Source organism: Rattus norvegicus, chromosome 8 (assembly GCF_036323735.1).
Source record: "Rattus norvegicus strain BN/NHsdMcwi chromosome 8, GRCr8, whole genome shotgun sequence".
NCBI lineage: Eukaryota > Metazoa > Chordata > Mammalia > Rodentia > Muridae > Rattus > Rattus norvegicus.
The window spans coordinates 85,769,529-85,785,376 of NC_086026.1; the positions used below are offsets into that span (position 1 = coordinate 85,769,529).

The 15,848-nt window shown below is 38.9% G+C and overlaps 1 protein-coding gene across 1 annotated transcript in view; it reads left to right on the forward strand.

The window, feature by feature from the left end:
* Hmgcll1 (3-hydroxy-3-methylglutaryl-CoA lyase like 1) overlaps positions 1-15,848 on the forward strand; it is a 162,052-nt gene that overhangs the window by 131,821 nt on the left and 14,383 nt on the right. The gene's annotated exons all lie outside the window — the stretch shown is intronic.

The window sequence follows — 15,848 nt, forward strand, 5'->3', positions numbered from 1 at the left end:
CAGATTTTTGGCCTGTCTAATAAACACCAGAAGCCTTGGGTTGAAATACTTTATAGCAGTTTCCACTTTCCTCCTCAGGCATCGTCTTTGCCATGCCCCTCAAACAAGATGGCTGAGAGCCATCCGATGTAAACAGGGAACAAAGTTGAGGAGGAGATTGGAAAGGGAACTTCCTGAAATAGCTGCAGCAGACCATCAGCGGAACAAGTTAAGCCTGATGCAGCTCTGATGGTGTCATGAATTCCCCACACAGTGACCTTGAAGGGCTACCATTCTTCATGATCAGACTCCAGCTGGCACGATTTTCCTACTGCCTGTAGGACCCTGTGCCTCTGGACTGGTTCAACAAATTCAAAGCTAGAAAGACCAGAAGCTCTTAGTTTGTATGGACTTCATTTAATAAAGGAAACACTGTTAGAACTATGCAAGTTACCCATACGAGGTCATGTAGCTCTGCCTTTTCCTTTTGTTCTTTCAGAACCAGAACACAGTGAAGTCTGGCATGTTTCCACCCCCCCCCCCTCCACTGCTATATTTCTCCTGCAGTAAACTATCTCCTTTCTTGTAATATCCATGTGTCTCTGTTCTGTTCATTGTAAAGAGACTCAAGAACCTGGAAACTGAAGTGGCTGCCCTCCAGATGCAAAAAGCAATTCTTTCTTTTTGAAAAACTTTTATTGGTTCTTTGGGAATTTCACATCATGCACCTCAATCCCACTCATTTACCCCTCCTCTTGTACCTGCCCTCTACCCTTGCAAACTACCCCTAAACAGAGGAAAAAAAAATCTCATTGTCGAAGCTTTGGTGTGTCACTGTGTCTCACAGTTTGTCCATACTTCTTTGTTTGCAAATATTTATTGCAATGACTTGTTGGTCTCATATGAGGCCCCTGGCTTCTGCTACTCTATCAATGCTAGAACCTCTCTGGGACTCCTCTTGGATATCCTGTGATTGCCCTGTGTCATGGGATCCTGTAATTTTTGGATCTTTAGAACCAGCCACTTCATGCCTTCCAACAGTTCATCAATGGGGTAGATAAGGGGGTGGGCTAATCCAAAGCACTGGTTTGGGGCCTTAGGGGATTTTTCAAGCATAATAATTAAAACTGAAAACATGTAGGGTTGGCAAAGATCCCTTCCCAATCTGTAGGCTGCTGTTTTGTCCTGTCGACAGCACCCTTTGCTTACAGAAGCTTTTCAGCCTCAGAGAGGATGTGCCTATCCCGACAGAGAATTTATGTGCAGGGTAGAAGATGCCTAGAGGGGCCTCCATCCTCTCAGAGGACAAGGGAGGTGGGGAGACTGGGTAAGATTTTTGGAGGGGGTTCCTAAGAGGAGGGGCAGTGAGCAGGCTGTAAAGTGAATAAATAAAAATAAAATAAAATGTTTGTACTCTCACAAATAGTAAAGAAAGATTTTTCTTTCTCAAAATGTAACAACAACAACAACAATAACACCCTTGAAAATATGATGTTAACCATTACAATATCAGTCGATATTTGTGTCTTTAGACATTTTGAAAGTTTTGTCTTTGCTGTAAAATTTAATAAATGATTTCTTTTAACCTGCACTAGGTCTGGCACCGCAGTGCTCCAAGGCATTTGTTAGATATCTTCATCCCAGTCAGAAAAGTGTCTCACCTGCTCTGCTCCATTCTATATCGCACTGCCAGTGGCTCCTCTCTACCCATCTAGTTCCCAAGGCAGGTTGCCACCATGCCAGAAACACATGTCCCAATTCCGTGGTGACCCAGCGTCTCCAGCCACCACACGCTCTCTTGAATTCAATTAGATCGCCACATGAAAGAACACACAACACAATAACCTCTGATCCAATTGATAAGATATAATTGCCTGCCTAGAAAGATATAGTTGGCTCATCTAGATACACAAAACCTATACACACCCATCCCTTAAAAATATTCATAACAACCTGTAAATGTGCAGAGAGGAATCTTAACATCGCCGCCATGTTCTCTTGGCTGCCTCTCCTCTCTCCCCCTCTCCAGTCTTCTCCTCCTCTCTAAAACTTTTCTCCCACCCATTGTCCCTTCTCATCCAATGACAGGCCTCCTTCTGTCTTGTACCTGCTTTTACCTGCATAATGACATCACCCTACATTTTGTAGTTTTGTTTTCTGAGATTCTGGTATAAGCCATGGTTCAGACTACTGAAGAGCAGGGTTTTTAACCCTGGTATCCTCTCTGTTTGTAATGCCTGCCCTGGGCATGACTGGTTCCTTATAATTAAGAGATCAGTATCAACAATACAGTTTAAAGTAAACATTCAGACTCACCTAAACTCAGCTGGCAGGAGAAGTCTTGCGGTCTTTAAGCTTCTGCTCATAAACATAGTGGGCATGCCACCTGCCAGCCATCCATTCATCTGGGTACAAATTACGGAGCCTTGTTGAATCCTAAGCTTGCGTGTGTAGTCAGAGTGAAATCCCTAAACAGATTTAAGCAGATATACAGTGGGTGACAGGGAACCCATGGTCTCATGTCAAGGTTGCCTTGGGTCAAATATTCAACTTGCCTGAATCTCATTCTTTATATTGGGATTGGGCACTCTCCAGCCCTTTACTGGAAGAAGGCAGGTCCCAGAGAAGGCCTACCCAGCCTAGAATATTTGAAAAACTTACTAAGCTTTATTGTAGACTTTTAACTTATTCATTTATTGTCTAGTTTTTTTCCCAATTAGAATATGTGTTCCCTATTGAGTTGCTTTTCTTACAGCCTTAATACCCTAACATATCAGGGACTGCCATCATATTTTTCTAACAAATTTTAGCTCAAAGAAAAGTAAGAAATGACTTTAATTCAAACACTTAGGAAGCCAAGGAAGGCAACCATCTCATTAAAGCAAGCTTTGAAATAGATGTACTGTTTAGATTTCCTGAGAATGTTTTTTAAGGACATATTTTTTAAGATTTATATTTTAGATAATTATTTTTAGATCATATTTCTAGAGAATATCTTTTTGAGAAAACACTTGCTAAAGTCTTTAAATTATAGGATGCATAGTTGAAACAAGAATGTATATATTTGTGCACTGAAGGAGTTGTTAATAAGTGTCGGCATTGGGCTGGAGAGATGGCTCTGTGGTTAAGAGCACTGGCTGCTTTTCCAGAGTTTCTGAGTTCAGTTTCCAGCAACCGCAGGGTAGGCTCACAACCATCTGTTATGGGAGCTGATGACTTCTTCTGGTGTTCATGAAGAGGGTTTATTCATATACATAAATTATATATATATATATTTAAAAAGAGATAAATAAATATCAGCATCTAGGGATGGAGCTCAGTGGCTAAGCTCTTGCCTAGAATTCACTGGTTCAGTCCCTAGCACAGAAAATAGAACAAAGCCCAGGAAAGTAAATAATATAAGGAATGCTAGAGAAAATAAAAAAAATTTAAGAGAAACATTTGCACTTTTATGGTTCACTTGCATAGTACCTGCCTGGCCCAAGTTCTTAAAATTGTTAATTGTTCAGCATGAAACGAGTGAAAATAACTGCTGGGCTTGGTAGCACAAAATTCTCCTGAAGAGCATGAGGAGAGAGCCGCACCTAGCAATTAAGCAGCTTCCTCTTCGTGCTACCAAACTTGGGGTTCGACTTCTGTACTGAGAGAAGCCAGTTCAGCAACTGATTCTCAAGAAATCAATGAAAACAACGAAATTGCTAAGAAGGGCAGAAAAAAGGATGTATTCAATATAGCCACACTGGGAAAAGGAACAAAGAAATCCGTTGACTTTCTAGTCTACATTTCAGATCCTGAGGTGAGACTGAGGCTTAAATCAGAAGTCTAGGGAAATGTGCACTAAGTGATACTGGTCAAGGTGTGGTTTTACCCATTATTGTTAGGTATTTAATCCCATCCTCCTGAGTGGGCTGAGAAGGTACCAGAACTGTGTAAAATTGTTTTCCTAGAGACTGGTTTTTCCTCTGGCCAGTGCCCCTTACTTCTTCCAGCCTAAACTTCCTCAGAAAATTCCAGTTTCTTTTGGTCCATTGTTGGAGCTGTCTAATTGTGATTGAGACATACAGGCATCTCTTTACGATGTCTTCATTTCTGCAGGCCAGTTAAAACCAAACTCTGCAATCTTTCTTTCCACTAACAAGGAACTTGACCTGAAACATTTATTCAAACACCTACTATGTGTATTATTAAGGAAAAGGCAGGTTTTCATGACATCTGTTATCAATGTGGTTAATAACTTCGCTTCCAGACCTTATCAGTTCAACATTCCTCTAACATTTTCAGTTATGTGTATTTTGGAATTAAGTTTCTCGGTTACTGATATACAGACAAATTTATTATGTGATCCCATTCCAAACTGCATGACAGATTTAACTAGGGAGAATGGGGAGGGAGTAGGTTAAAACACATATATTTGTATGTTAGTCCTAATATTTGGTTTCAGTCTGTCTGGAATGAAGCTTCAAGCATCAGTGTTTGGAAAGCCATCTACTAGGGAGTGCTAATGCTCAGCTTTAGTAGAAAGTCTCCTTTCTCTGGGCAGTGATGTGACCTGGAGCAAGAAACATAAGCAGCAAGGTCTGTACTTTCCAGGTGCTTCCCACAGAAGAACAGGCTGACCTTGGAATCAGCTCATAGGAGCCAAACTTTGGATGGGTGTTTATTCCCTCCATAGACTAAGCAAAGTAATAGATTCCATATGGTAGAGTATAAAGTAGTTTAGCACTCGATTGCATAAAAATCCTATTACTGTCTATCAACAGATAAGTGGATAATTACATATATGTGTGTATATGTATGCATATTTACATATAGCGTGCAGCTTTATAAAATGAATTTAAAAACAGTAGGGAAATGGATAGATCAATATTAATCAAGATCACACAATCTGAGCAGAGAAAAGGAAACCACACACATTCTTTCTCATATGTTGCACCTAGCACACACACACACACACACACACACACACACACACACACGTATAGTGTACACCTGAGACATGAAGAAACGAGAATAAGAAAGTCTGTATGGAAGGATGAAGAGGATTGAGTATAGCTCATGGACTCATGGTTTGAAGGGGACTTACATTTAATTGTTTTTCTAGCTCTAATTCTGCCATAGACAATATTATTATTGATTTTGGTGGTAGATAATTGCAGAAACACATTATACACAGTGTAAAGTTTGATGTGAAGTTCCACAGTTACCATTCCAGGTTTCTATTCTAATATATAGATGTGCATTTCGTTGTATAAACTATGAATCTGGTTAACTTTGGTGTGTGATGTTTTTATTTACCAGTATTTATAATAAATTTTACAAGTATTTTTAAAAAGCTTATTAGTGAAAATAAAAACACAATAACATTCATCAATAGTAGGTGATTTTAATACTCTACTTTCATCAATGGTCAGGTTATCTGAACAAAAATAAACAGAAACATCAGAATTTAGTGACATACACGAAAGGAACTTAATAGTTATCTACAGAATATTCTAACAAAATACCAACTAATATACATTCTACCTAGAAGCCCACAGATTCTTTTCCAAAATATACCTCAGACTGGGGCATAAAACAAATTATAAGAAGTTCATAAAAATGGAAATAAAATACATCCCATCTGATCATAATGCAATGAAACTTAAAATTGAAAGCAAATAAATTTCTAATAAGTACACAAACCCATAGAGATTAAACAACTCTTTATAGAACAATGAATGGGTTAAAGAAAGAAATTAAATGTAGAAATAAACTAAAGTAAAAACACAATATCACAAAACCTCAGAGACACATTTAAAAGCAGTCTTATCACCCTTCATAATAGACCCAAATAATATAAAGTACCTCAGTGTGACTTTAACCAAGCAAGAAAAAGATCTGTACAATAAGAGCTTCAAGACACTGAGGAAAGAAATTGAAGAAGACCTCAGAAGATGGAAAGATCTCCCATGCTCATGGATTGGCAGGATTAATATAGTAAAAATGGCCATTTTACCAAAAGCAATCTACAGATTCAATGCAATCCCCATCAAAATACCAATCCAATTCTTCAAAGAGTTAGACAGAACAATTTGCAAATTCATCTGGAATAACAAAAAACCCAGGATAGCTAAAGCTATCCTCAACAATAAAAGGACTTCAGGGGGAATCACTATCCCTGAACTCAAGCAGTATTACAGAGCAATAGTGATAAAAACTGCATGGTATTGGTACAGAGACAGACAGATAGACCAATGGAATAGAATTGAAGACCCAGAAATGAACCCACACACCTATGGTCACTTGATTTTTGACAAAGGAGCCAAAACCATCCAATGGAAAAAAGCATTTTCAGCAAATGGTGCTGGTTCAACTGGAGGGCAACATGTAGAAGAATGCAGATCGATCCATGCTTATCACCCTGTACAAAGCTTAAGTCCAAGTGGATCAAGGACCTCCACATCAAACCAAACACACTCAAACTAATAGAAGAAAAACTAGGGAAGCATCTGGAACACATGGGCACTGGAAAAAATTTCCTGAACAAAACACCAATGGCTTACGCTCTAAGATCAAGAATCGACAAATGGGATCTCATAAAACTGCAAAGCTTCTGTAAGGCAAAGGACACTGTGGTTAGGACAAAACGGCAACCAACAGATTGGGAAAAGATCTTTACCAATCCTACAACAGATAGAGGCCTTATATCCAAAATATACAAAGAACTCAAGAAGTTAGACCGCAGGGAAACAAATAACCCTATTAAAAAATGGGGTTCAGAGCTAAACAAAGAATTCACAGCTGAGGAATGCAGAATGGCTGAGAAACACCTAAAGAAATGTTCAACATCTTTAGTCATAGGGAAATGCAAATCAAAACAACCCTGAGATTTCACCTCACACCAGTGAGAATGGCTAAGATCAAAAACTCAGGTGACAGCAGATGCTGGCGAGGATGTGGAGAAAGAGGAACACTCCTCCATTGTTGGTGGGATTGCAGACTGGTAAAACCATTCTGGAAATCAGTCTGGAGGTTCCTCAGAAAATTGGACATTGAACTGCCTGAGGATCCAGCTATACCTCTCTTGGGCATATACCCAAAAGATGCCTCAACATATAAAAGAGACACATGCTCCACTATGTTCATCGCAGCCTTATTTATAATAGCCAGAAACTGGAAAGAACCCAGATGCCCTTCAACAGAGGAACGGATACAGAAAATGTGGTACATCTACACAATGGAATATTACTCAGCTATCAAAAACAACGAGTTTATGAAATTCGTAGGCAAATGGTTGGAACTGGAAAATATCATCCTGAGTGAGCTAACCCAATCACAGAAAGACATACATGGTATGCACTCATTGATAAGTGGCTATTAGCCCAAATGCTTGAATTACCCTAGATCCCTAGAACAAAGGAAACTCAAGACGGATGATCAAAATGTGAATGCTTCACTCCTTCTTTAAATGAGGAAAAAGAATACCCTTGGCAGGGAAGGGAGAGGCAAAGATTAAAACAGAGACTGAAGGAACACCCATTCAGAGCCTGCCCCACATGTGCCCCATACATATACAGCCACCCAATTAGACAAGATGGATGAAGCAAAGAAGTGCAGACCGACAGGAGCCGGATGTAGATCGCTCCTGAGAGACACAGCCAGAATACAGCAAATACAGAGGCGAATGCCAGCAGCAAACCACTGAACTGAGAATAGGACCCCCGTTGAAGGAATCAGAGAAAGAACTGGAAGAGCTTGAAGGGGCTCGAGACCCCATATGTACAACAATGTCAAGCAACCAGAGCTTCCAGGGACTAAGCCACTACCTAAAGACTATACATGGACTGACCGTGGACTCTGACCTCATAGGTAGCAATGAATATCCTAGTAAGAGCACCAGTGGAAGGGGAAGCCCTGGGTCCTGCTAAGACTGAACCCCCAGTGAACTAGACTGTTGGGGGGAGGGCGGCAATGGGGGGAAGGTTGGGAGGGGAACACCCATAAGGAAGGGGAGGGGGGAGGGGGATGTTTGCCCGGAAACCGGGAAAGGGAATAACACTCGAAATGTATATAAGAAATACTCAAGTTAATAAAAAAAAAATAAAAGCAGTCTTATGAGGACAATGTTGAGTTGTCTGTGCCTAAATGAGAAAATAAAAGAGTACAGATACATGGGTAAACGATGTAACTCAAGAAATCTGGAGGTAAACCAACAACAAATAAACAACAATAACAAAAATGATCAAAATACAAAGCAAAGCAAACCAAAATCAAATCCAGTAGACAGCAATAAATAATAAAAATCAGAGCATAAATTATCATACCAGACACAAACAATAAAAGAACCAATGAATCTAAGAACTGGTTCTTTGAGAAGTTAATGCTCTTGGTACAGTTAAGCAAAAGAAAGAAAGGAAAAAAAAGAAAGGAAGGAAGGAAGAATAGAAAAGGAAAGACAAGTTAAAAAGAAAACAGATGATACAAATTAAGAAAAATAGAAATGAATGGGAAAATTATTACAACTGATACCAAAGAAATATAGACTTATAAGGAAATATTTTAAAAACTTGTATTCTATTGGTTGGAGAAATTGTAAAGGAATGGATGAAGTTCTATATTCATCTAAACCAAAAGTTAAACCAGAAATGGGATCAACAAACAAAACACACTCCTAACAAATGCAGAGTCAAACAGTAATAAAAGGCAATCCAACTAAAAATAGCCCAGACTTGATGGATTTCTAGCAATAACCTATTTTTTCACATTTTCTATATAAAATATATGAATATAATTTAATGTAAATATAGTATTCATATTTTCAAAGAAAACCCACATACAGTACTTCTTAATTTACTAAAAAATTAAAGCAAAAGAGAGTACTTCCAATCTCCTTTTATGCAGCCAGTATTAGTTTACTACCAAAACCAGGCAAAGATACAACAACAACAGTAAAATACCCTGATGAACATAGATATTTTGAAGGCCTCAATAAAATACTTAGAAATGGAGTACAGAAATAAACAAAAAGATTACCTATTATGATCAAGTTGGTTTTATCCCTTAAAAATTGGGAATGGGTCAACATAACAAGTCAATGTGTGTAGTAAATCAAATAAATGGACTGAAAGACAAATTTACATAATCATCTCAACAGATGATACAGAAAACATTGAAGAAAAGAAACCAGTATGCCTTCACAATAAAAATCCTGAAGACAGTAGTAGGACTGGATGTACCAAGCATCAATAATATAATCCTCTATTTGACAAACCCATAGCCAACATCCTCCTGTATGTACAAAACCTTAAGGGAACCACATTAAAATAAGAAACAGTAAAGGGTTGTGCACTATTACTACTCATTTTGAATGCTACCTGGAGAGAGAGAAAAAAAACATTAGAAGGAAAATAAAAGGATAAAAATAGGAAGTAAAAAGTTAAACCATCCCTATTTGTAGATGGTATGACATTATATATAAGATATCCCAAAATTCCATCAGGAAACGTCTAGAAATGATCAACAATTTCAGCAGAGTGGCTCACAGCAACAACAACTTACAAAAGTCAGCAGCCTGACACACTGAAAATGAGATCGTAGTCACACTCTCATTTACCACAGCTTCAAAGAAAATAAAATAACGAGGAATAAATGCAACCAAGGGGCCAAAAAACCTCTACAGGTTAAAAGTTAAAGCCTATGAAGAAAGAGATTGAGAAGGAAAAACTAAGATCTCACAAAATCATGGCTTGGTAGAAATAATATAAAAATTACCTTCTACCCAAAGAGCTTTATAGACTCAATTTAATCTCCATAAAAATCCCCAAAACATGTCTCATGGAAACAAACAAAAAACCCTACAATTCATGTGGAACCACAATAGCTCTTGGATTAGCCAAAGCAACATTGAGTAAGTAAATAAGTAAAGCTGGAGTAATTACCGTAATAGATTTCATGATACTTCACAGAGCCATGGCAAGAAAACCAGTATGGTACTGTCACAGATAAATCAATGAAACAAATTAAAAGATCTTAACAAGGATACACAGACAGCCATCAGATAATTGACAAAGAGACCAAATGTACACAATACAATAAATACAGCATCTTTGACAAATGGTTCTGGGAAAGTGGAATGTTCAGAAGCAGAAGGATAACATTAGATCCATATCTGTCTCTTTGCAAAAATCATTATGTCCTGGTCGATTAGAAGATCTCAACAGAAACCTGAAAATGCTGAATCAGCCTGAAGAAGGACTTCGACTAAGACTCAAATTGCCCAGAAATTTAGATTAGACAAGCTGGACCTCACAGAGCTGAGAAGTTTTTTTTTACTGCTAAGGAAAGAATCAACTTAGTGAAGAGAAAGCCCACAGAGTGGGAAAGAATTTTTGCCAGTTATGCACTTGACAGAGAATTATGAAAATGTTGAATGTATGATGAACTCAAAAGAAGTGTCAAGAAAAAAATCCATTCAAATTATAGACTGTGTATGGTTCTGAACACAGATTTCTCAGTGAAAGTAATAAAAATGACTAAGAAATACCTCAAGAATAGCAAGGCAAAGTTTAGAACAGAGGCTAAAGTAACGCCCATTCAGAGCCTACCCCACACGTGGCCCATACATATACAGCCACCAAACTAGATAAGAAGGATGAAGCAAAGAAGTGCAGGCTGACAGGAACTGGATGTAGCTCTCTCCTGAGAGACATAGCCAGAATACAGCAAATACATAGGTGAATGCCAGCAGCAAACCACTGAACTGAGAACAGGACCCCCGTTAAAGGAATCAGAGAAAGGGCTGGAAGAGCTTGAAGGGGCTCGAGACCCCATATGAACAACAATGCCAAGCAACCACAGCTTCCAGGGACTAAGCTACTACCCAAAGACTATACATGGACTGACCCTGGACTCTGACCTCATAGGTAGCAATGAATATCCTAGTAAGAGCACCAGTGGAAGGGGAAGCCCTGGGTCCTGCTAAGACTGAACCCTCAGAGAATGGGATTGTTGGGGGGAGGATGGGGAGGGGAACATCCATATGGAAGGGGAGGGAGAGGGGCTAGGGGGATGTTTGCTTGGAAACCGGAAAAGGTAATAACAATTGAAATGTAAATAAGAAATACCCAATTTAATAAAAATGGAGGGAAAAAAAGAAATACCTCAAATATGGTTCATAATCTCGAGCAATTAGGAAAATGCAAGTCAACACAGCAAATGATACAAAATATCGACAAGGAGGTGAGGAAGGGAAACTTCACTCACTATTAGTAGAATTGAAAATGGATGCGGCCACTCTGGAAATCAGTATGGTGACTTCAGAAAGCTAAAAGTAAACCTACCATATGATCTGCATACCACTTCTTGATATATGCCCAAGGGACACAGTGTCTTACTTCACAGGCTCATACTCCACTGTATTATTAGCCTATTTACAATAGCTAGAAACTGAAGACCACCCAAATGTCCTTCAAGTGATGGATGAATTAGGATGATGTGGAACATACACATGGTAGCATGCAGGTCAGTGTCTTATGGTCAGAAGAGTCCAAGAGACTTCCAATACAATACAGACTACCTCTGTTGACCTTGGTTTTGTTTCAGAGGTTGAAGGTAATTCCCTGTTGCAGAAGACACCATGGATTTCAGACACAGGGCATGAGGGATTCAAGTTGGACCTGACCTAGAAACCTCTTTTTTGAGAACGAGTTTCTACAGTACACACAGAAGATGCTGTGGGAGCTGCCAAGGGAGGGAAGCGACCACTAGTTCTAGTGAACTGGGGCTCGTATGACTCATAGCATGATAAACACAGAAAGATAGCTATAAATATGCATAAGTGTCTTATTTAATTTTAGTATTCAACAGCTGTCTAATTGGACTCAAGGCATATACAGTAGGAGCGTAGTCTGGTAATATGGTCCTTCAGGAGAACTATCTACTGCCACTAAACACGCGTAATTCCTAACTGCATTCTAAATGCTTATCTTTATACCTGCTGGTGAGGGGAGCTCTCATCTCTAATCAAAGAAGCTTTTCTTTGCAGCAGAGACCCTTATAGAAAGTCACAATTGGACAAAATGCATAGAACAGCTGATTGCAGGGTGCCCAACCTCATTCAATAATTCTACAACACATAAGGCTCTGGGAATGGGAACATCACAGAGGACATCAGAATGACTGTAAGATCAGAGGACCAGGATGTCTGATGTGTTAAAAAATAGATATAAAGCTAAAAATGGAAATTAAATGGGAATAGCCACAAAGGAGTTGAAGAACAATTGTGTCCCCAGAAAGAGGGAATCTAATCTCACTGCAGTTAGAGGCACCATCATGGACTTTGTACAACCCGCTGCTTGTGGGGCTCCTTTGGAATCAGCTGATTTTAGGCTCTGGAGACAAGCAGTTTGTTCTTAGTGTCAGCCTTTCCTCAATGCAGTGTAGCCTTGTGAAATTCATTTAGTGCCTTTAAAGCTCACTTCCTTCACCTGTAAAGCACACACAAAAACCTCCCACAAAACAACAGTTTTTATACAGCCATTGGAGTGATCTTATGAAAAAAAAAATGCTGTGTACTTGGCAAAGTGCCTGGCACTTAGTAAGTGATCAATAAATATTAAGTATCATCATTTTTATGGTCCCTTCCACAGCTCAGTCTTGGAATAGGACCTCTTACTCGACTGCGAGTTACCCGCAGGGAGGTGATCTGCTCATAAAAGACCGTCTTCCATTCTGTTTTATGTGAAGTCTGGCTTGTTTTTAAAATGGTTGCCAAATTCTCCAAAGGACAGCTTATGTCCAGACACAAAAGTGTGTGCCTGTTGGGTTGTGTATCCTCAGTCAGTGCTGCGTTCCTGAGCTCTGCACTCTGAGCAAACCTTTTCCCAGTTTGTGTAAGTGTAATTGCCTTGGGGTTTTATAAGAAGTTTGTTGATTAGACACGCATCAAACACGAGTCTCAATATTTGTCTTTGCGTGCTCCTGCTGTGATAAAGGTGACCAAGAGTAATTTATTTGGCTTACAAAGTATATCCCGTTATCAGGGGAAGCTAAGGCAGGGACCTAGAGACAGAAGCTAAAACCCTGGAGAAACATTGGATATGGACTTGCTTTTCCTCGGTTGCCCACTTTTCTTTTCTGTAGAATCCAGAACTACCCACCCAGGGATAGAGCAGTGAGATGGGCCCTTCCACATGAAACACCATTCAAGAGAATGCCCCAAAGGCCTGGATTATAGGCCAATCTGATTGTGGCATTTTTCAACTAATAGCCTGTCTTTTTGGATGTCCCTGGTTTGTATCTAGTTGACCAAACAAACAAACAAACAAACAAAAAAACTAACCGTATTTCCTCAAAACCAGGAAATGTCAAAATATTGGTAAATTTGTCTTATTTTTTTGGCAGATGAGCAAGGGAGTGAGTGGACATTGATGGCAATTGTCAAATGGATTACTAGTAATTATTTGGTTGTCTCCTTAGCCAGGAAGGCTTCTACTTTTCCTTCGCTCTACATGGCTTTAATTAGAAATTTGTATGATATTCTATGAGACTTTCCACAGAGAGACATCACACACACACACACACACACACACACACACACACACACACACACACACACACACGTGCACGCACACACCTGCAGACTCTAGAAACTACAACAGGCTAATATAATGGTTGTTCCAAGGTCTATGTTGGTGAATCAATGAGTTTACTGAGATAACTAACAAGATCATGAATAAAGAAATACTTACAAAAGAAGGGACGTCTCAAATACAGATGTATCCCTATAAACCCCTCCCCCATGAGTAACAGCAAGGAAAGTGCAACCTTGGAGCTCTCTGCATAGCCAATATGGGCTGGTAAGAATCTCCTCCCTCATCACTTGCTTATTGTGTCCATACATTTTTAAATATTTTCAAATACAGAGACTCTACCATATTATATCAATGTACTCACACTGATTCTTATAAAGATTTCTATAGTATAATATTTATACTTTAGTCTTTGTTAATGAAGAAATAAATTAAAATTTCCATCTTATTTATATGAAAATGTTATGATAAGCTTTATTTAGTAAGATTCTCAGTAAATATTGAGATATGTACGGTGAGATATGTATGGGGCTCCTGCCTCATCCTCAATGGCTTAAGACCATTTTATTTCTAAAAACCTGTGCTATGGCTCATTTCTTTACACATGTAATAATTTCATCTCTCTGAAGATGTGAATCCCAGCAAAAAATTAACTAACATTCTAGATACATCTAATGCTTGTATTCTGTTAAGTATGTTTAACATGCAAGTCAATAAGCTGAAGACAACAGAAAAATGTTTTCAAAAAGTTTATGTTCATAACTGTTGGCTGCATCTATGTGTGAACAACTTGTGGGTGCCTGGTTGCATCTAAAGAGGAGTTAGATTTCTGAAACTGAAGTTACAGGTGGTTGTGACTGCCACATGAGTACTGCCAGCCAAGTCTGGGTTCTTTGTAACAGAAGTAAGTGCTCTTAACCTCCAAGCCAACCCTCCTGTGTCTGAAGAACTTCAACTACAAATCTGAACTCTTGACTAGACATTTCCGAATGCATTGCTTTATTCATTAATCTAACAAGTATTCATGGAGCATAGACCCCAAATGAATAATTTTCCTCAGTTGTAGAATTTCCACAAAGAATACAGTGTCGTAGTCCCTAACCTTATTGACATTCAACTCTAATGCTGGGCAAGAGGCATAGTCTAAGTTGTGGGTTCCCTTCTTTAACTTGCACAAGTACAGAAATAAATGCACTTAAGTAGGTCTGAAGTTGGTGAGGCATACTTAGCAGGATCTTACAGAGAGGTTACCCCCACCACGAAACATAGTGTCACATAATTCTTTTTGCTTCAACCAAGCTATTTTGGGTTATGAATAGTTATCTGTTGTGTTCTTCACTGATAGATCCAATAAGAAAGCAGTTCTTCTTCCTCGTGCTCCAGTGGGTGATGACATAATTCTGTAATGTCATCTTGGAACCAAATTAGCTTTCATCATTAGATGTTGTCCTCATGGTCCCAGGGTAACTACTACAGTTTAACGTTTCCCTTCACACTCACAGACAGAGGTGACGGCAACCATCTAGCTGCATCCATCTTTTGGTACTCTCAAAGGATCCCTGAATGTAACAGCATGACTGGATTACATCACAATGTTTAGTCTACAGATGCAAACGTTTTGTCTTGAGAAAATTGTCACTCCTAACAAAATTAGAAATCTGTGTGTGGAAGTGGATGAAACTGGATTATTGCAAAACAACTCTGTCAAGTGTGATGAATAGGGGCCATGTGTTGGAGCCAGACCAATTAGTGAAATAACTAATAATTCCCTGTAAAGTGACAGTCAGGCAATAAGAAATTATCCTCAAATAAAATTAGATTTATCAGGTGATGTGAAGGAGTTCAGAGCAAATGGTACAAAACCCGGCACTATTTATGTCCATTCTAAAGACATGATTCAGATGAAATCTTAATGGAGAATAAAGTGGTAAAAGTAGAGAGGAGGAAGCAAAGACTGTTCTGTCAAGAGGACACGTATCCTTATAAGATAGGAGAACGATACATTTTGGGAAATTCACAGAAGGCATTTGTGGCTGAAAGAAAGTGGTACAGACAGATAGGTAAATTCAAGTTAATAGGAAACTTCTAAGTTATATTGTTAGGAATTTTTAGGTAGACATTCTGGAGTTGCAATGAGACCCTCAAACCTCTTAGAATGTGATCAATGAGTGAAACTTTCCAGTTGCCCCATTGTTCATGTATTCTCAAAATAAAATGGTATAAATTAAAAAGATGACCAGGAACTCACTTTACCATGAGTAGAGCAATTTCTTGAGACTAACCAAATGTGAAGAAGACAGT